We start from the raw sequence: 22,505 nt of genomic DNA, 5'->3' as shown, positions 1-22,505 counted from the left end.
ATGGATTGGCTGAGAGGTTCGTACAAACCTTTAAAAAGGCCATAAAGGCCATGTGCGACAATGAAATTCCACTACAGCATATGGTGGACAATTTCCTATTAGCCTACAGAAATGCGACACATGCAGTTACCAACCAGACCCCGGCCATGATGTTCTTTAACCGAAGGTTGAGATCTCGTCTGGATTTGCTCAGACCAAATGTGCGAAGAAATGTTGAGGATGAACAATTCCAGCACATCAATGAAAAGCCGACAAGGAGCTTCAATGTAGGACAACCAGTCTTGGCCCGTGACTACCGAACAGAGAAATGGCAACCCGGAACGATATGCACAAGGCAGGGGCCATTAATGTACACAGTGGATGTCGGGGAGAACATTGTGAGACGCCATGTCGATCAGATCTTAGCATCACAGGAACGAGTCAACCCCATGTCTCGAGTACCTGGGGATGAACCCACCTCAGCATCTACCTCAGAACCAGTAGCAGTGGAAACTGATGATCTAACCGACGAAAAAGGGCCAGAATCGCCTCCACACCAAGAACAAGAACCTCAGGAAAGGCGCTATCCAGAAAGGATCAGGAAGCCGCCCCAAAGACTGAATCTATAAATGGACTATTTTTGTTTAATGTGCATGTTAAAGTGTTAATTGTTATTTGAATATTATGGGTACTGCTAATCTAAAAGGGGAGGAATTGTAGTGTATGTACCTTTAAGAGAGAACTGTTTTACAGCTCCTGTATACTGTAGTACCGGCAGTGACCACACCTGTATATAAGCCTTGAGCATGCCTCTGTACCCCCAGTCTGGAGACTACCCTACTCCAGTAAACACCTGTTGATTGTTAAGTTACAGCATCCGTGCAGTTATTTGAAAACATCATACTCTCAGAATCACGGATCTAACATTAATGACTTAGGTAATGCAGCTGAGAGCAGACAAGGTCCAAAGAGATTCAGGGATCATGTACACAGATCAGGTGACCAAAAGCTTGGTCAAAGAGGTAGGTTTTAAGAAGTGTTTCAAAGGAGGAGAGAGAGAGGTCGAGAGGCAAAGAGGTTTAGGGAGGGAATTCCAGAGCTTAGGGCCAAGGCAACTGAAGGCACGGCCGCCAATGGTGGAGCGATTAAAATCAGGGATGTAGTATTGAGAGAGTGCTGCACTGTCGGAGGTGCCGTCTTTCGGATGAGACGTTAAACCAAGTCCCCATCTGCTCTCTCAGGTGGATAGGTGGATGTAAAAGATTCCACGGCACTATTTTGAAGAAGAGCAGGGGAGTTCTCCCTGGTGCCCTGATCACCATTAATCCCTCAACCAACATCACTAAAACATATTGGCCTAGAAATTCAGTATCGCCACGTTTGGGGCGCTACAGTCGAGCGTGCGCTAAATATAGTGCCCGGCGCAACTTAGCGCCACCTTCAGCGAAATTGAGTTGCATCGCCCCAAGAGGTTGTTGCTGCGCTAAAGCAAGTGGTGCACGACTATCCTAAGGCGCTAAGCCGGTGAACCGAGGCGCTACCACCGAGGGCGGGCGCAGCGCAGGTGTGGCCAGTTAGCGAATGCAGGCAGACATGCTGGCGCCGGTCAACTCTTAAAGGGGGAGGGTCGATTTGGCTTGCAGCCACGCCCTGCACATTGGAGCCCTGATTCTAGGCCTGGACAGACCTGCTGCGACATTGTTATGCCTACGACCATGGAGAGGGTCAGGGAGCGAGCGCAGCGTTTCAGTGAGGGGGCCCTGAAGGTTCTGGTTGGCGCAGTGGAGCGCAGGCAACCTACCCTCTTTCCTGACAGTGGCAGGAGGCCGCTGCCCAACGAATATAGAAAAGCTTGGAGGGAGGTGGCACACAGAATGACCTCCAGCAGCATGGTACCTAGGACCCCAATGCAATGCAGGAAGAAGTTCAACGAACTCACTCGAGTTGTCAGGGTGAGCACCCTTTCCAGTATCCTCTTCATCCCTGCATGTGCACCTCACTTTATGGCCAAAGGGTCCTGAAAGCCCCAATGCCCAGCCCTCATCCAACACCTATGTGCGTCTCATGAAAATCACATGCACATTCACCACTTTACACACTGTAAGGGCTATTCGACCATGGGAGGCAGTGCAGCCAAGATCAGGGCTTGACACTGTCAGGGCTATTCGACCATGGGAGGCAGTGCAGCCAAGATCAGGGCTTGACACTGTCAGGGCTATTCCACCATGGGAGGCAGTGCAGCCAAGATCAAGGCTTGACACTGTCAGGGCTATTCTACCATGGGAGGTAGTGCAGCCAAGATCAGGGCTTCACACTGTACTCCGAGCCCGTCCTTTCTCTTGCAGGGCAAGCTGGCCCACAATAGGAGGCAGCAGCAACGGACCGGGGGAGGCCGTCCTGAACTTAAAGACCTCAGCGATCTGGAGCAGCGAGTGGAATGGATAATGGCAGGCTGGCTGATTGGCCCCGTCGCCGCTGGAGATGCCGACCCCGTTCTGGACAGCAATGGTAAGGCCATCACCTTTTTGACTTCTCTCGTTCCACTTGTGCCTCACACCAGCATCCTTTGCCACTATCGAACCAATGCAGTGCATTGCAGCACTCATGCCTCCCTCGCTGCCGCCCTGTCCTCATGCTAAAGAAAGTCTTGTACCTCCCTGCTTTCATATGCTGATTCGCCAGGTGAGGAGGCGGGCCCTCAAGCTGCCACTGGGAGCGAATCGGAAGGCGAGGAGGAGGAAGAGGAAGCCGGAACATCAGTGCCACCCTCAGCCGAGGCAGCCCATGGCCATGATGGGGACACGTCTTCCCAGGAGGGGAGCAGGGGGGAAGGGTCTGAGGAGGGTGAAGCTCCAGGGCCCAGCGGGCTGCAGCAACGTGGGGGGGGGGGCGGGGTGGTAGGGAAGCTCGGCGGCCTTCTCCCTGGAGGGAAAGTGTGGCCTCCAGCCCTGCTACAGTGAGCGCAGAGGAGGTGCGGCTCCTTGCTGAAATGGGTGCCCAGGCGGAGCGCAGGCAGACTGAGCTCATGGCTGCAGTGGCAAGGATGCCTGACTCCATAGAGTCACTGGCAAGGAGTGTACAGGAATTCGGGGCAGCACAGGCAAGGAGTCTGCAGGACTTCGGGGCAGCACAGGCAAGGAGTCATTTGGACGTCGGTGCAGCATTGGCAAGGAGTCTGCAGGACTTCGGTGCAGCACAGGCAAGGAGTCTGCAGGACTTCGGTGCAGCACAGGCGGCTTCCATCCAAGTGCTTAGTCGTGCCATGCAGTCACTGGCTGGTCTGATGCAGACACAGATCAGGGCCACACGAGCACTAACTGCTGCCACCCTCGCTGGATCGGGCAGGATTCGCCAGGGCCCTCGCCGTGCTGCAGCAGGCCAGCAGTCTGTGCTTCAGAGATTGCTGCGCATGCTTCAGTGCTGCCCCATGCGAGTGCCAGTGTCTCGTCTGACCAGGGAGTGCCTGTGCTCTGTGTAGTTGGCAGCATTCCTGCTGCCAACACTGTCAATGCTCCACTGCAGCTGCCACCACCCATAGGACAGACTGCTGCCGCCCAAGCAGAGTTGGAGCAGTCAGCAGCCGGGCCCTCCAGGCCCAGAGCTGGTCCAGGCCGTCCCCCAAGGGCATCTGCTGACTCACTATCTGACCCTCAGCAACCTTCCCCCAGCCTTGCTGCAGCCACTGGGGTCCCATTGCGGAGGAGCTGCAGGGCGGGAAGGGGCCAATCTCGCAAGCGAGGCAGATCACCCTCGCAGGCCAAAAAGTAGGAGGTGTGGCAAAATGTTGTGTTTATTTTTTGTGAAGGCTGAGGATCATGGTAATTTATCTTTAACTCTTTTGTTCATTGTCTCCAGGTTGTGAGAGCCAGTTATGTGTCTGAATGTTTTTTTGGGGGTTTATCTGTATTTGTTTGTCATGCGGGAAGGGCACAGAGTTTGTTAAATAAATAATTGTCTTTATTCAGATTGTGCACGTTTGCACTTTGAACTATTTGTTGCCTTGACCAGCTCAGGGTTTGCGGAGCGGGTTCATTCATGTTGTTTCAATGGCGCAAGCCATTCCCTGAGAGGGGGCCTAGAACTGACTTGCAATAAGCCGCTGACGGACGGCCCTTGCACTTTGTGCCTCCCTCCCGTCTTGGTGCTCCTCTTCCTCCTCCTCCTCCTCTGGTGGTCCTCCAATGTCTGCTGGCAGTGGCTGAGTCCTGAGGATGGCCAGGTTGTGCAGCATGCAGCACACGACAACGAAATGGGAAACTCGATCAGGCAAGTACTGAAGGGTTCCCCCGGAATGGTTCTGACAGCGGAACCGTTGCTTTAGCACGCCGATTGTGTGCTCAATGATGTTCCTGGTCGCTTGATGGCTGTCATTGTATCGCTCTTCAGCAGGGGTGCTGGGCGCACGGAGCGGGGTCATCAGCCAGGTGCACAAAGGATAGCCCTTGTCCCCGAGAAGCAAGCCTCCTGGGTGAGCCGAGGCTTCGAAAATGTCTGCCACAGAAGTCTGGCGCAGGATGAAGGCATCGTGGCTGCTGCCTGGAAAGCGGGCATTGACAGCTAGTATCAGCTGCCTGTGGTCACACACCAACTGCACGTTCAACGAATGGAACCCCTTCCGGTTGCGGTAATCCTCGGCATTCTCTAGAGGCACCCGCAAAGCCACATGCGTGCAGTCAATGGCGCCCTGGACCATGGGGAAGCCCGCTATTCTTGCAAATCCCATTGCATGCTCTTGTTGCTTGTCCAGGGTCATGGGGAAGGAAATCTACTGACGTCTCCTTTTGAAGAGGGCATTCGTGACCTGGCAGATGCAGCAATGCACCGCAAACTGGGAGACATTGGCAATGTCCCCAGTAGCGGATTGGAAGGAGCCGGTGGCATAGAAGTTGAGAGCCACTGTCACCTTCACTGCCACCAACAGAGACGTCCTGCCCCTCAGCTGAGGCTGCAGATCTCTCTGAAGCAGGTGGCAGACCTCAGTGACCACCTCCCTTCTGAATCGAAGCCTCCGAATGCATTGCTCCTCAGACATGTTGAGGTAGGAGAAGTGCTGGCGGTATACCTGGGAGGGTAATGTAGTGTATGTACCTTTAAGGGGAGAACTACTTTTACAGCTCCTGTATACTGTAGTACCGGCAGTGACCACACCTGTATATAAACCCTGAGTAGGGATCTGTATAATTAGTTTTAGAGTAACCCTCATCCAGTAAACACCTGTTGATTGTTCCCTGCAGTCTCTTGACTCATTATTGAAGGAAACACAACATCAAGATACACGGATCTAACATTGGCGACGAGAAGATTCAAACCTACCTGCAACTCTGCATCACCTCCCAGGGATTCACTCCTGGAGAACAGTGAAAGAAGAAGGCCGAGTCCAGAAGCACGGGCGTCGACCATCCAGCGGAGATTTGAGCATCGCAGGGGAGGCTGTTGAGAGCTGGGCTTGGTTCTCCAGTCACGGTGGTCCAGCAAAACGGGCTGGCAACAGGTACGGGGCAGATCCTTCCCAGACAGCGGCGGCTACAGCCAACTGACGGCACAGAAAAGGCCGAGCAGCGTCGACGGGAGAAGAGAGAGGGTAGAGCGCACAGGGCGCAGCTGGTGTTCAGGACCGAGCGGCGTCGACGGGAGAAGAGAGAGGGTAGAGCGCACAGAGCGCAGCCGGTGTTCAAGGGCTGAGCAGCGGCAACGAGAGAGAGAGGTGCGCAGGAAAACGCGCAGAGCGCAGCCGGTGTTCAAGGGCCGAGCCGCAGCGGAGAAGAAGGGAGAGCGCAGGAGACGCCATTTTGAGCTGCAGCGGAGAAGAAGGGAGAGCGCGGGAGACGTCATTTTGAGCCGCAGCGGAGAAGAAGGGAGAGCCGAAGAGTGGCAGTATCACAGCGTTCGACAATGAAGTCGAAGATTGGACGACATATGTCGAACACATTGAAGTATACTGCAAGGCGAATGAAGTGCCAGATGACAAGAAAGCGCTGGTATTGTTGAATTCAATGGGTGCAAAACGTATGGCTTACTGCGAAACCTAGTAACCCCAGAGAAACGAGTGGAAAAGAATTTTGAAAACATAGTGTCAATCCTACAGGACCACTTAAACCCCACACCGCTGCTGATAGCAGAAAGATTTAAGTTTCACAAAAGGAACCAGCATAAAGATGAAAGTAATGCTGAGTATTTAACGGAACTGTGCAAGCTATCAAAACACTGCCAGTTTGGAACGGGACTAGCAGATACTTTAAGGGACAAGTTCGTGTGTGGGCTTCAAAGTGAAGGAACCCAGAAACGGCTTCTATCAGAAAAGGATCTTACGCTGGCAAGGCTTTCAGCATGGCAGTATCACACGAAGCAGCAGCATGGGGCGCGGCAGAGATACAACAGAGACCGCAAGAATATGGCACAAATGAAATGTCATACGGAACAGTGAAGTGCTATCGCTGCGACAGAACAACACACGACCATAAGGATTGCTGGTTCAAGGACCAAGAGTGCAGACAGTGTGGAAAAGTAGGACACATAGCAAGAGTCTGCAGGTTGGAAAAGAAAACCAGCAGCAAGAAATCTCCACAGGAGAAGTACAAGAAGGTACATAAGGTGACGGAGAGTAGTTCAAACGAACAGAAAAGTGATACAGACTCCGGAAGCAAGGAGCTGGGTTGTCTGAAACTACATAATGTGATCAAAACGGAGGATCACCAAACTATCTGGGTCACGCTCAAGATAGCCGGAGTCCAAGTGAAAATGGAATTGGACACAGGATCAGCCCTAACAGTCATAAACCGAAGGGACTACAAGCGGCTATTTTCACATATACCCTTGAGAGATACAGAGATCATCTTGAAGACGTACACGGGGCAAAAAGTCTACCCCAAAGGAAAAATAAGGGTGAACGTTATATATAACGGCAAGGAAACACCAAAAATGGACCTATATGTATTGCCAGAGGGAGGACCACCACTACTAGGACATGAATGGATCCGGAAGATACAGCTAGATTGGCATTCCATACAAGCACTGACTGTAGATGCCAAAAAGGATGACGACGTCACACCTGGGTGACTGTCAAAAATGCTAACTGACGCACAAGAAGTGTTCCAGGAGGAACTCGGAACACTAAAAGGCATAACAGCGACAATCAAAATAGAGGAAAATGCAAGCCCAAAGTTTTTTAAGGCCAGACCGGTGCCTTATGCGATCCGCCCAGCCATCGAAGCAGAGCTGGAAGGTTTGGAACGTTCAGGAGTACTGTCCAAAGTGGACTGGAGCGAGTGGGCTACACCCATCGTTCCTGTAATGAAGAGGTCATTGAGTAATACGCCTGGGGAACCAAAGAAGGTTCGAATCTGTGGGGACTTTAAGATGACAGTGAACCCAATCCTTCACACGGTACAATATCCGCTTCCGCGGATTGAAGATATTTTCACCTCGCTATCTGGAGGGAAACGCTTCACTAAGATTGACCTGGCCCATGCGTACCTGCAAATGGAGGTAGAAGAAGCCTCGAAACAGTACCTCACGATCAACACTCATAAAGGTCTCTACCAATACAACCAGCTGGTGTTCAGGGTAGCATCAGCTCTGGCTATTTGGCAAAGGGCAATGGATCAAGTCCTGCAAGGGATTCCAGGGACCCAGTGTTATTTGGACGACATCCTGGTCACGGGCGAAAATGACAGTGATCACCTCGCCAACCTGGAGCTGGTGCTCACTAGATTGAAGGAAGATGGGCTCTGAGCTAATCGCCACAAATGCGAGTTTTTCAGAAGCAGATCTCGTATTGTGGCCACGTTATTGATAAAGAGGGGTTACATAAGTCCCCTGAAAAGATTGAGGCAGTAGTCAAGGCTCCAGCACCGGAAAATGTGTCACAACTGAGGTCGTTCCTCGGGCTGGTGAACTACTACTGTAGTGTATGTAACCTGTACCACCTTAAGAGGATACCTTAAGGTGATGGACTACTTTTTGATGGCTCCTGTACATTGTAGTACCAGTGGTGACCACACCGGTATATAAACCCTGTGGAGCAAAGTGTATTCCAGTTCAGCCCTGACCCTCAATTACTAAAGACCTGTTTAATTATTTCTGTAGTCTGTGTCCAGTTATTCAGCATAACTACATTTGGAAACACAGACTCAACAGTGGCGACGAGTCTGATCTTACCTAGCGGCAGTTGCATCAAAGGAAGCTTCGCCTCGGAAACGGGCGTCAATCAAGGACATCCACCCTCAACATCCTGCTGGGCACTGCATAGCACGGGAGGCAATCGGGAACCCGGGTTGGTTTCTGGCCACGAAGTCAAACATCAGTGAACGTCCCTTCGACGACAGCGGCAGGTAAGCCCGATCGAGCGGCACGGCGGTGAAGTCGGCCGAGTTGTCAGTAAGAGAAGGGGAGGGAAACGACGAAAAGGGCAGAGAACATGACCGCAGCCGGTGTCAGGGGCTGGACTACAATCGGGGCAGAGACGCGCAGCAGCCAGAAAAGCGTTTATGTCCACAAGGACCGCGGGAGCGGCGGGGAACAAGAGCAGCAGCGCAGGGGAAAATAAAGGACCGCTGGGAGGCGAGAACAGCAACAGCGCGGTAATCGCCATTTTGAGTCGGCGGGGGAAGAAGACAAGCGCGGGAAAAGCCGCCAAGTGCGGGAAGCCGCCATTTTGAAAAAAAAAAATAAATAAAAATAATCATCATATCCGAAGGAAAGGAAACTCAACAAGGATGCCAAAAACGGGTAACATCACTGCTTTTGATAGCGCTGTGGGCGATTGGGCCACTTATGTGGAACGTGTCGAAGTTTACTGTACAACGAATGAGGTACCGGAGGATAGGAAAGCACTAACCCTATTAAACTCGATGGGTGCGAAGACGTACGGGTTATTAAGGAACCTTGTAACACCAGATAAACTGGTAGGAAAGAGTTTCACGGATATTGTTACTATCCTGCAAGAGCATTTAAGCCCCACGCCGCTGCTGATAGCGGAACGATTTAAATTCTACAAAAGAATTCAACTTAAAGAGGAAAGCAACGCTGAATTCTTAATCGAACTGTGCAAGTTATCAAAGTACTGTCATTTCGGTACAGGACTAGCAGACGCACTGAGAGATAAGTTTGTGTGTGGGCTCCTAAGGGAAGGAACCCAGAAGCGACTGCTAGAGGGAAAGGATCTTACGCTGGACAAAGCTTTCAGCATTGCAGCATCGCACGAGGCAGCAGCACGAGGCGCTGCAGAGATACAGCAAAGGCCATTGGAATTCAGCACCAATGAAATGGCATTGGGCGCAGTAAAGTGCTATCGTTGCGGAAGGACAACGCATGACCAGAACCAGTGCTGGTTCAAAGATAAAGAATGCAGGCAATGTGGCAAACTTGGTCACATAGCGAGAGTATGCCAGTCAGGAAAGAAGACCAGCAGCAAAAAGTCGCCGCAGGAGAAGTACAAAAAAGTACACAAGGTGACAGAGAACAGTTCGGATGAACAGAAGATGGATTCAGACTCCAGCAGTAAGGAACTGGGTTGTCTAAAAATACATAATGTGGGTAACACAGCAGACCACCAAACTATCTGGGTCACGCTTCGGATAGCAGGAGTCCAAGTGAAGATGGAATTGGACACTGGATCGGCATTGACGGTCATGAATAAGCAAGATTACAAAAGGTTATTCTCGTACATTCCCCTGAGGGATACGGAGATTGTATTGAAAACATACACGGGGCAAATAGTATACCCCATCGGAAAGATAAAAGTAAATGTGGTCTACAATGGTAAAGAAAGTCAGGAAATGGACTTGTATGTGTTACCTGATGGAGATCCGCCACTACTGGGACGGGAATGGATCCGGAGAATAAATGTGGACTGGCATTCCATACAAGCACTGACTGTAGATTCCTGTAACGAGGACGACGCCAAACCTAAACGACTGTCCAAAATATTGGACGATGCTAAGGAGGTGTTCCAACAGGGACTGGGAACATTGAAAGGAATTACGGCAAACATCAAGGTTGAAGAACATGCAAACCCAACATTTTTCAAAGCCAGACCGGTACCTTATGCGATACGACCTGCTGTGGAAGCAGAGCTGGAAGGGCTAGAACATTCAGGAGTACTGTCAAAGGTGGACTGGAGCGAATGGGCCACACCCATTGTTCCTGTCATGAAGCGTTCGTTGAGCAACAAGCCGGGGGAACCTGGGAAGGTTCGCATCTGTGGCGATTTCAAGATTACTGTTAATCCGGTTCTTCACACGGTGCAATATCCGCTTCCGCGGATTGAAGATAGCTTCGCTTCGCTGTCTGGCGGGAAACACTTCACCAAGATAGACCTGGCGCAGGCGTACCTACAGATGGAAGTTGATGAAGCGTCACGCCAGTATCTCACGATCAACACACATAAGGGCTTATTTCGGTATAATAGACTGGTTTTTGGAGTGGCATCGGCTCCAGCGATTTGGCAAAGGGCCATGGAGCAGGTATTGCAGGGAATTCCAGGCACACAATGCTACCTGGACGACATTCTGATTACAGGAGATGATGATAAGGATCACCTCGCGAATTTGAAGCAGGTGCTCACCAGATTGAAAGAATATGGGCTCAGAGTTAATCGCCAGAAATGTGAGTTCTTTCAAAAGCGAATCTCGTACTGCGGCCACGTCATTGACCAGGAGGGGCTCCATAAGTCACCTGACAAAATCGAAGCTGTTGTGAAAGCTCCCGCTCCGGAAAATGTATCCCAGTTGAGGTCGTTCCTTGGGTTGGTTAACTATTACCACAAGTTTCTTCCAAATTTATCCACGGTGTTACACCCGCTGAACACTCTTTTGCAAATGGGAATACCATGGAAGTGGAGCGATGATTGTAAGCGGGCTTTTCAAAAAAGCAAGGCACTGATCATCTCTAAGGAAGTGTTAGCTCATTTTAACCCAACGCTGCCTATTCGCTTAGCTTGTGATGCTTCTCCATATGGTATCGGGGCAGTGCTCTCACATAAGTTTCCAAATGGCTTGGAAAGGCCAGTTGTGTTCGCATCCAGATCATTGACCTCCGCAGAGCGCAACTATGCTCAGATAGATAGGGAGGCTCTCAGCCTCGTGTGGGGAGTTAAGAAATTTAACCATTACCTGCAAGGCCAAAAGTTTACGCTGCTGACAGACCACCAGCCGTTGGTTTCCATTTTTAACCCTAAGAAGGGTGTTCCGGTTATGACGGCGCAGAGGCTTCAGAGATGGTCCCTTTTCCTAGGGGCACATCAATATGATATCGAATTCAAAGGTACAAAGCAACATGGTAATGCTGATGGGCTGTCGCGCCTGCCACTACCTACAGCGGAAGAGGCACCGGCAGTTGACCCTGTCGAGATATTTCACTCGACCATCATCGAATGCTTACCAGTCACCAATGCGGGTATTGAGAGAGAGACCCGAAACGACCCGACACTGTCTCGGGTCTACGATTTGACAGTGAAGGGATGGCCAGCACATGGCGACCCACTGTTACCAGCATTCTCAGCCAGACGAGAACAGCTGTCCGTCTGTCAAGGAACATTGATGTATGGAACAAGGGTGATTATTCCTCCTAAATTAAGGGAGAGAGTTCTGAAGGAATTGCATGAAGGTCATCTGGGGGGAGTCAAGATGAAAAGCCTTGCTAGGGCTTATGTGTGGTGGCCAGGTATCGACAAACAAATAGAGGATCTGACTAAAAGCTGCTCAGGGTGCCAAAAAGCTCAAAATGCACCTCCAATTGCACCGCTGCATCCGTGGGAATGGCCTTCAACCCCATGGCAACGTGTGCATATTGACTTTGCAGGTCCATTCATGGATTCCATGTTTTTGATAGCAGTAGACGCACATTCTAAATGGCCAGAAGTGATTAAGATGTCGACCACTACCTCTGAAAAGACGATCGCAGTTCTAAGAACCATATTTGCAAGGAATGGGTTGCCGGAACAAATATGTTCAGACAACGGACCACAGTTCGTGTCAGAAGAATTCCAGAAATTCATGAAAAAGAATGGGGTGAAACACTATACATCTGCCCCATATCATCCGGCTACAAATGGGTTGGCCGGGAGATTTGTACAAACGTTCAAAAAGGCGATAAAGGCCATGAGCGAAGACCATATTCCACTACAACACAAGTTGGACAATTTCCTGATGGCATATCGAAACGCCACGCATGCAGTGACAAATCAAAGCCCTGCCATAATGTTCTATAACAGGAGGTTGCGGTCCCGGTTGGATTTGTTAAAACCCAATGTGCGTAGGGAAGTCGAAAACAAGCAATTCCAGCACGTAAATAACAAGACCACTTGGAGTTTCGAAATAGGACAACCAGTGTTGGCCAGGGACTATAGGAATGATAAATGGCAATCTGGAACAATTCGTGCCCGACAAGGACCCTTGATGTACACGGTAGACGTTGGAGAGAACGTAATACGACGTCATGCTGACCAACTTGTGGAATCGAGAACAAGGGTCGACCCCATGTCTACGGCAGAGACACCAGTTGAAGAAGTTATTGAGCCTGTAGCATCTACCTCAGACTCGAACGTACATGATGATGTTCAATCCATAGGAGATCAAATGGATGAGTCACCCCAGCAACGAGAACCAGAGACCCCTGAAAGGCGTTATCCGGCCCGGATCAGGAGGCCTCCTCAGAGACTGAATCTTTGAACAGTTTTGTGTGAAAGTTGTATATATGTTATCCATGTAATGTTTAAATTGGGGTGTACACTGTTAAGCTAAAAGGGGAGGAATTGTAGTGTATGTAACCTGTACCACCTTAAGAGGATACCTTAAGGTGATGGACTACTTTTTGATGGCTCCTGTACATTGTAGTACCAGTGGTGACCACACCGGCATATAAACCCTGTGGAGCAAAGTGTATTCCAATTCAGCCCTGACCCTCAATTACTAAAGACCTGTTTAATTATTTCTGTAGTCTGTGTCCAGTTCAGCATAACTACATTTGGAAACACAGACTCAACAACCACCATAAGTTCTTGCCAAATTTGTCTACCGTACTACACCCACTGAACACCCTACTGCAAACGGGGGTACTATGGAAGTGGAATAACGAATGTAAATGAGCTTTCCAGAAGAGCAGAGAATTGATCACATCAAAAGAGGTGTTGGCTCATTTCAACCCAGCACTACCAATTCAGTTGGCATGTGATGCATCACCCTATGGCATTGGAGCGGTGCTGTCGCACAAATTCTCGCACGGCTCAGAGAGGCCAATAGCCTTTGCGTCACGATCACTAACCTCAGCCGAGCGTAACTACGCCCAGATTGACAGGGAGGCCCTCAGCCTAGTGTGGGGAGTAAAAAAGTTCAACCACTATCTGCACGGGCAGAAGTTCACCTTGCTGACTGACCACCAACCACTTGTCCCCATCTTTAATCCAAAGAAGGGCGTTCCGGTGATAACTGCGCAACGGCTACAAAGATGGTCCCTTTTTCTAGGGGCGAACCAATATGAAATCGAGTATAAGGGCACGAAACAGCATGGAAATGCTGATGGGCTATCACGCCTGCCACTGCCTACTGCGGAGTAAGCACCAGCAGTGGACCCTGTCTAAATATTTCATTCGACTATAATTGAATGATTGCCAGTAACTAGCACTGATATAGAGAAGGACACCCGAAATGACCCGACACTGTTTCGGGTATATGACTTGACGGTGAAGGGATGGCCAACACATGGCGACTTATTGTTGCCAGCATTCTCATCCAGAAGAGAACAGCTGTCAGTATGCCAGGGGACAGTGATGTGTGGATCCCGAGTGGTAATTCCACCCAAGTTAAGGGAGAGAGTGCTCAATGAGCTTCACGAAGGCCATCTGGGACGGGTGAAAATGAAAAGCCTTGCTAGGGCTTATGTGTGGTGGCCGGGGATCGATCAGCAAATCGAGGACCTGACAAAGAGCTGCTCAGGATGCCAGAAGGTCCAAAATGCACCACCACATGCCCCTCTACACCCATGGGAGTGGCCCTCATTTCCATGGCAATGGGTGCATATTGATTTTGCTGGTCCATTCATGGACTCGATGTTTTTAATAGCCGTGGATGCGCACTCGAAATGGCCTGAGGTGATCAAAATGTCCTCCACCACCACGGAAAAAACTATTGCAGTCCTACGGACCATATTTGCCAGGAACAGCTTGCCAAAGCAGATTTGCTCTGATAACGGACCACAGTTTGTGTCCGAGGAGTTTTGAAGATTTATGAAAAGGAATGGGGTAAAGCATTACACATCCGCCCCGTATCATCCAGCCACAAATGGATTGGCTGAGAGGTTCGTACAAACCTTTAAGAAAGCAATAAGGGCCATGTGCGATGACGACATTCCACTGCAGCATAAGGTGGACAATTTCCTGTTAGCCTACAGAAATGCGACACATGCCGTCACCAACCAGACCCCGGCCATGATGTTCTTTAACCGAAGGCTGAGATCTCGTATGGATTTGCTCAGACCAAATGTACGAAGAGATGTTGAGAATAAGCAATTCCAGCACATCAATGAGAAGCCGACAAGGAGCTTCAATGTAGGGCAACCAGTCTTGGCCCGCGACTACCGAACAGAGAAATGGCAACCAGGAACGATATGCACACGGCAGGGGCCACTAATGTACACAGTGGATGTTGGGGAGAACATTGTGAGATGCCATGTTGACCAGATCCTAGAGTCACAGGAACGAGTTAACCCCATGTCTCGCCCATACGTACCTGGTGATGAACCCGACATACCGGTAGCATCTACCCCAGAAACAGTAGCATCGGAAGCTGATGAACCAACCGACGACAGGGGGCCAGAATCGCCACCGCACCAAGAGCAAGACACTCAGGAAAGGCGCTATCCAGAAAGGATCAGGAAGCCTCCCCAAAGACTGAATTTATAAATTGACTATTTTCAGTTAATTTTGCATGTTAAAAGTGTTAATTGTAATTAGTTGATATTTAATTGTTAAATGAATGTTATGGTACTGTTAATCTAAAAGGGGAGGAATTGTAGTGTATGTACCTTTAAGGGGAGTACTACTTTTACAGCTCCTGCATACTGTAGTACCGGCAGTGACCACACCTGTATATAAACCCTGAGTAGGGATCTGTATAGTTCGTTTTAGAGTAACCCTCATCCAGTAAACACCTGTTGATTGTTCCCTGCAGTCTCTTGTCTCATTATTGAAGGAAACACAACATCAAGATACACGGATCAAACAGGTAAGGCCTCCTGTGCCGACGCCTGTTGGCCCTCCTCCATCTGGCCATGATTGGCACTCTCTCTCAGAGTCTCTGAGCCCTCTCAATGCAATGGAGAAACCCAACGTTTCCACCCTTTGCACCCATTATATGTGGCCACTCAAGGCTATGGCACTGAAAAATCAATCCAACTGCAAAGCTCTGGGCTGAAGCCAGCAATACCTGTGCGAGTGCTGAGTCAAAGCAGAAAGCTCTCTCCCTTTGTCTCTCTCTCTCACACAGAAGGAGTGGTCCAAAATGGCTACCACAAAGAATGCAGGAAGAGCCCCCTTTAAGTAGCGCCCCCCAGCCCCACAGCGAATGGGAACCGTTCCACTCAACCAGTCGCTGGGAGCACCAGGCGGAAAGAAGGGGGGCGCCACTGAAGTTCCGATTCGGGGCACACCAAGGGCGTTGCACCATGAAATTACGTCAGGATCTGCGCGCGCAGCTGAGCAGGCGTTGCGGTTTTGCGCCGCCGAGAAATCTTCACTCAAGTTTGTGAGAGGCGCAGATCGTGCCGCGCCCGGGCACTAGCTGCTTCGCGCCCCACTTGTCGCCCTCTTAAGGCGCTGGCGGCTGGCGCTACCAACTGAATTTCTAGGCCATTATCTTGTTATTTATCTCATTGCTTTTAGTGGGAGTGTGGTGTGCACAAATGGGCTGCAGTGTTTCCTACATTAAACAGTGACAACACTTCAAAAGTACTTCATTGGTTGTAAAGTGCTTTGGGATGTCCTGAGGTTGTGAAAGTTGCTATGGAAATGTAAGTTATTTCTTTTAGTAAAGACTTCAAATCAATAATGTACTATAGTCAAAATTAAATTCTGCCACAAATGTAACATTAGTTAAAAGAGCCCTGCATGCATGGAGCTGTCTGTTTTAGTTAGGTGAATGCATTGTAGGAGTGATTGGTTCATTAATATGGGATGTGTTATATTGTTTTGCTTCTGATGTTAAGGTAGCATTGTGGTTACACAAAGTAATGTGAGTGTGGGAGGAAAAGACTTCCAAACTCACACACGGTAAAGGCAAGGAGAAGGCAGCTGCTCAAATCATGTGTTCGCAGGACCACGAATCCCAGAAACCTCACGTAGGGTACAGGGGGTGGCTGGGAGATTTGAACACAGCAGCTCTGCAGACCCATCTCACTAGACTGGGGAAGCCAAACGTGAGTCACAGACCAGGCCGGATGAGTTATTTAGTTGGAAGGAAGAGCTCTTGTTTCAACAATGTTGCTTGAAGCCCGTTGATTGCAAGTAGTCACAAATCTGCAATTTAATGAGTAAGCTCATGCTTTTGAGAAATATGCACTAATTCTTGGATTTCATTGCTGAATTGCTGGGAACTCCCCGCATTAGATCAACAGTGTGAAAACTTCTTCTTCTTCTTATCGTGTCCACGGACAGTCTATACATAGCCCAGCCAGAACTGGACACATTTTTGCGCCTTGTTGTTGGATTCGGCAAGATCTGCAACAGTGCAGGGTTCCTCTAACGATGGGCATTGCAGGAGATGTTGCATAGTCTGTGTCTCAGTTCCACATTCACAAGTTGTCGGGCTGGTTGAATATCCCCATTTGTTTAGTGACACCTTTGAGCAACCTACACCGGTCCTAAGTCTGTTAAGGCACTTCCAGATTGCCCAGTTGCAATTAGCTCCTGGGGGAAGGCTTTCATCAGGTAAAATTTCCATCGCTGGGGGTTGTTCAAGACTGGCGAGCCGGTCTTTCCACAAGGTGATGCGGGCTTCAGATGAGGTTGATTGTAATGGAACAACACTGTTCATGAAGCTCTTCCTTGACTTTAGGCGGCTGGGTGTAAGTGTATGACAATGCAGAGGGTGCCTCTCATCTGATGTTTGACGGAGTCGCTCTTTCTTGCTGGCTACCGTTCTTCTTATATCAGGGGGAGTGATACCCGCCAGGATATATAGGCTGTTGGTGTTTGTTGGTTTTAAGCAACCTGTGATAAATCGGCAGCTTGCATTCAGAACGGCATCCATCTTCTTGGCATGAGTAGACCTTTCCCATGCAGGGCAGGCGTATTCGGCAGTGGAATAGCAAAGAGCAAGAGCACTGGTTCGCAATGTTTTTGGGCTTGTTCCCCATCTTGTGTTAGTGAGCTTATTCAGGATGTTGTTTCGTGCGCTCACTTTTGCCTTTGTCTTCTCGATGTGGTTCTTGAAGGTGAGGCATCGGTCAAGGGTGACTCCTAAGTAGATAGGGTGCTCGCAATGCGTCAGTGTTGCTCCACACCAGGTTACTTTCAACTGGCGTTTGGCTTCACGGTTTCTGAGGTGGAATGCACAAACTTGCGTCTTTGATGGGTTTGCGCGAAGGTGGTTTTCTTCATAGTAGGATTTTAGTCCCTCCAAGGCCTCAGAAAGCGTTTTCTCCACGGTGTTAAAATCAGTGCTTTGGGCAGTGACACATAAGTCATCAGCATATATAAAACGGCGTGTGACACCGTCTATAGGTTGGTCATTCGTGTAGATGTTGTACAGCAGCGGTGCAAGCACGCTTCCCTGAGGAAGACCATTCTTCTGAATACGCCACCTGCTGCGCTTCCCACCTAGTTCAACATAGAACCGGCGGTTCTGAAGCATGCTTTCTAACAGCTCTGTTAAGTGAATATCTTTTGTCATCTCTAGAATCTTGCAGAGGAGACGTCTATGGTTCACTGTATCGTATGCTGCTGACAGATCTACAAAAACAGCACCTGTTACCATCCCTTGCTCAAAACCATCTTCGATGTGTTGTGTGAGGCTGAGCAGTTGGCTTGTTGTTGATTTGCCGGGGCGGAAACCTGCTTGCTCTGGAATGATCTTCTCATCTACAGTTGGTGCTATCCTATTGAGTATCAGGCATTCAAATAGCTTATAGGTGTGGCAAAGCAGTGAAATTGGCCGAAAACTCTTAGGATCTGAGGGATCTTTTCCAGGCTTTAATAATGCTATTACATGTGCCTTCTGCCAGATATTAGGTAGCTTGTGTGTTGCCAGGCAGTGGTTGAACAATTGTAGGAGCCACTTCTTTGCTTGCTGTCCAAAATGCTTTATCTGCTCCGTTGCTATGTTGTCAAGACCAATTGCTTTCCCGTGTTTTAGACTAGATGTACCAGTTTCCAGCTCTTCCATGGTGAATGGTCTAGTGTAGCCAGGATCATCGCTGTACTTCTTCCTATCTAGTTGTGCTCTTGGTTGTTTCTTGTTGATTTTTCCATTTAGGAGCAACTGGTGTGCAACTTGGTTAGCAGTCACATTTGGATGTTGGGCAGCTTTCTTGGGATCACCTCCAAGTTTGCGTATAAGAGACCATGCCTTCTTGCTGTTTTTTGTAAGATCTGTTGTCTCTATCAAGGTGTTCCAGGTGTTTTGACGTACTTGAGAGCTACTTAACTTCACCCTCTCACCGGTAGATATTGTTTCCTCTGAGAAGGGGTCAGATTCAAACATTGAGACATACTCCCAGTAGAGTTCAGCATTCTCCTTGGTGAGACCAGGGTTGTAGTATACTTTGCAACCTCGGGGGATCTTCCTTCTAGCTGTTTTTTGGACAGCTTTTGCAAAGAGGTTGTAGTGCTCAGGTAGTGGTTTAATGCGTTTAACCTTGCGGTCAAGTGCTTGTGTGAAACCGTTCCAATCGGCCTTCTTGAAGCTGAAGCGCCTTTTGAATGGTACGATGGTTGGTAACACTGCTGCATTTACCTGGATGCCAATGGGACGGTGTTGTGTCTGTGGTATTGGGTCTGTGACAAGCTTCTTGCAGAGGCCAGCGATGTCGTTGCTGGCAATGGCAAGATCTGGATTATATCTACACTTCCAGCGGGCACTGTGGAAGGAGGTGGCAATTTAGGATCGTGGATGAGACTAAGCTGGTTAGCGTCCATCCATTCTTCGACTGCTTCTCCATCGTTGTTAGTCTCCTTGTATCCCCATTGGGTACTGTGGCTATTAAAGTCTCCAATGATGATCTGTGGTTTATTGTGCAGGTTGGGTACAGGGTTAGAGAAGTTGAAATCTGTGCCAGGTGGCTTGTACACTGAGGCCACTACTACTTTGCTCAGCTCTACGGTTAGAATTTCGATGTTGTCCTCCTCTGTTTTAGAAGTGGCTTCTACAACTGAACCAGCTCTAACAAATACAACACTGCCATATTGTCGATGAGGTCTTTCAATAGCCAGGACCATTCCTGGTATTTTTGGGCGGTTGTTCTCACTTCCTCTATGTGTCTCCTGCAGGCAGAGGGCATCACACTCCAACTCATTGCATAATGTAGTGAGGGTGTTTTGTTTAGCTATAGAGAACCCTTCAATGTTAGCAGATATAACAGTCAATGCCAGTCTTGAAAAAGACCCGTGTTTCTGACATCGACGACTACTTCCGTCTTCAGGCATGATGTTGGTACTTGATCAAATTAGCGGTACGAAATCGATGTATACACCACTTGCTGTGCGTGGTGGTGGTAGAATTGGTTGAAACAGGGCCGCGACGTGAACGCTTCTACCTTGACCCCGTGTGAAAACTATAGATGTAGCTTGATGTATCACTGCTGTAAGAGTATACAATCTGCTTGCTTTTCTAGAATATATATTAAAACCTTCATTTCTATGCATCATTCCCAGTACACCAGTGCCAACTGCATCACTAATGTCCTTTAGGTAAGGAAACCTGCCGTCCTTACCCGGTCTGCCCTATATGTGACTCCATACCCAGACTCTTAACTGCCCTCTGAAATGGCCTAACAAGCCACTCAGTTGTAACCAACCGCTACGAAACATACTAAGAATGAAACCGGATGGACCACCCAACATTGACCTCGGCACCAGCTATGGACACGGCAATGGCACACCCAGCCCAGTCAACCCTGCGAAGTCCCCCTCACCAACATCTGGGGACTTGTGCCAAAATTGGGAGAGCTGTCCCACAGACTAGTCAAGCAACAGCCTGACATAGTCATACTCACAAAATCATACCTTTCAGCCAATGTCCCAGACTCCTTCAATCACCATCCCTGGGTCTGTCCTGTCCCACCGGCAGGACAGACCCACCAGTAGTGGCGGCACCATGCTATACAGTCGGGAAGGAGTGGCACTGGCAGTCCCCACATTGACTCTGGACCCCATGAAGTCTCATGGCTTCAGGTCAAGCAAGGGCAAGGAAACCTCCTGCTGATTACTACCTGCCGCCCTCCCTCAGCTGATGAATCAGTACTCCTCCATGTTGAACACCACTTGGAAGAAGCACTGAGAGTAGCAAGGGCACAGAATATACTCTGGGTGGGGACTTCAATATCCATCACCAAGAGTGACTCGGTAGCATCACTACTGGCCGAGTCCTGAAGGACATAACTGCCAGTCTGGGCCTGTGACATGTGGTGAGAGAACCAACATGAGGGAAAGATCTACTTTACCTCATCCTCACCAATCTACCTGTCGCAGATGCATCTGCCCATGACAGCATTGGTAGCAGTGACCACCGCACAGTCATTGTGGAGACGAAGTCCCGTCTTCACACTGAGGACACCTTCCATCGGATTGTGTGGCACTACCACCGTGCAAAATGGGATTGATTCAGAACAGATCTAGCAGCTCAAAACTGGGCATCCATGAGACACTGTGGGCCATCAGCAGCAGCAGAATTGTATTCCACCACAATCTGTAACCTCATGGCCCGGCATATCCCTCACTCTACCATTACCACCAAGCCAAGGGACCAACCCTGGTTCAATGAGGACTGTAGAAGAGCATGTCGGGCGCAGCACCAGGCATACCTAAAAATGATGTGCCAACCTGGGGAAGCTGCAACACAGGACTACATGCGTGCTAAGAAGTGGAAGCAGCATGCTATAGACAGGGCTAAGCGATCCGACAATCAACGGATCAGATCAAAGCTCTGCAGTCCTGCCACATCCAGTCGTGAAGCAACTAATGGGAGGAGGAGGCTCCATGAATATCCCCATCCTCAATGATGGTGGAGCCCAGCACGTGACTGCAAAAGACAAGGCTGAAGCGTTTGCAACCATTTCCAGCCAGAAGTGCTGATTGGCTTATCCATATGGGCCTACTCCCGAGGTCCCCAACATCACAGAAGCCAGTCTTCAGCCAATTCGATTCACTCCACGTGATTTCAAGAAACGGCTGAGCACACTGGATACAGCAAAGGCTATGGGCCCCGATAACATCCCGGATATGTGGAAAACTGCCCAGGTATGTCCTGTCCACAAAATGCAGGACAAAACCAACCCGACCAATTACCGCCCCATCAGTCTGCTCTCAATCATCAGCAAAGTGATGGAAGGTGTCATCAACGGTGCTATCAAGCGGCACTTACTCACCAATAACCTGCTCACTGAAGGTCAATCATCACAGTCCCAGGACATCGCTGCAGGAGTTCCTCAGGGTAGTGTCCTAGGCCCAACCATCTTCAGCTGCTTCATCACTGACATTCCCTCCAACACAAGGTCAGAAATGGGGATGTTCGCTGATGACCGCACAGGGTTCAGTGCCATTCACAACTCCTCAGATAATGAAGCAATCCATGCCCGCATGCCATAAGACCTGGACGATGTTCAGGCTTGGGCTGATAAGTGGCAGGTAACATTCACGCTACAGAAGTACCAGGCAATGACTATCTCCAAAAAGCGAGAGTCTAACCACCTCCCCTTGACATTCAACGGCATTACCATCACCGAATCCCCTACCATCAACATCCTGGGCGTCACCATTGACCAGAAACTTAACTGGACCAGCCACATAAATACTGTGGCAACAAGAGCAGGTCAGAGGCTAGGTATTCTGCAGCTAGTGTCTCACCTCCTGACTCTCCAAAGCCTTTCCACCATCTACAAGGCACAAGTAAGGAGTGTGATGGAATGCTCTCCGCTTGCCTGGATGAGTGCAGCTCCAACAACACTCAAGAAGCTCGACACCATCCAGGACAAAGCAGCCCGTTTGATTGGCACCCCATCCACCACCTTAAACATTCACTCCCTCCGCCACTGGCGTACCGTGGCTGCAGTGTGTACCATCTACAAGATGCACTGCAGCAACTCGCCAAGGCTTCTTCGGCCGCACCTCCCAAACCCGTGACCTCATCCACCTAGAAGGACAATGGCAGCAGGTGCATGGGAACACCATAACCTCCAAGTTCCCCTCCAAGTCACACACCGTCCTGACTTAGAAGTATATCTCCGATCCTTCATCGTCGTGGGTCAAAATCCTGGAACTCCCTCCCTAACAGCGCTGTTGGAGTACCTTCACCACACGGACTGCAGCAGTTCAAGAAGGC

This window comes from Somniosus microcephalus, chromosome 1, assembly GCF_052327205.1.
Source record: "Somniosus microcephalus isolate GS21.2 chromosome 1, FLI_Smic_1.0, whole genome shotgun sequence".
Lineage (NCBI taxonomy): Eukaryota > Metazoa > Chordata > Chondrichthyes > Squaliformes > Somniosidae > Somniosus > Somniosus microcephalus.
This window is presented reverse-complemented; position numbering follows the sequence as displayed.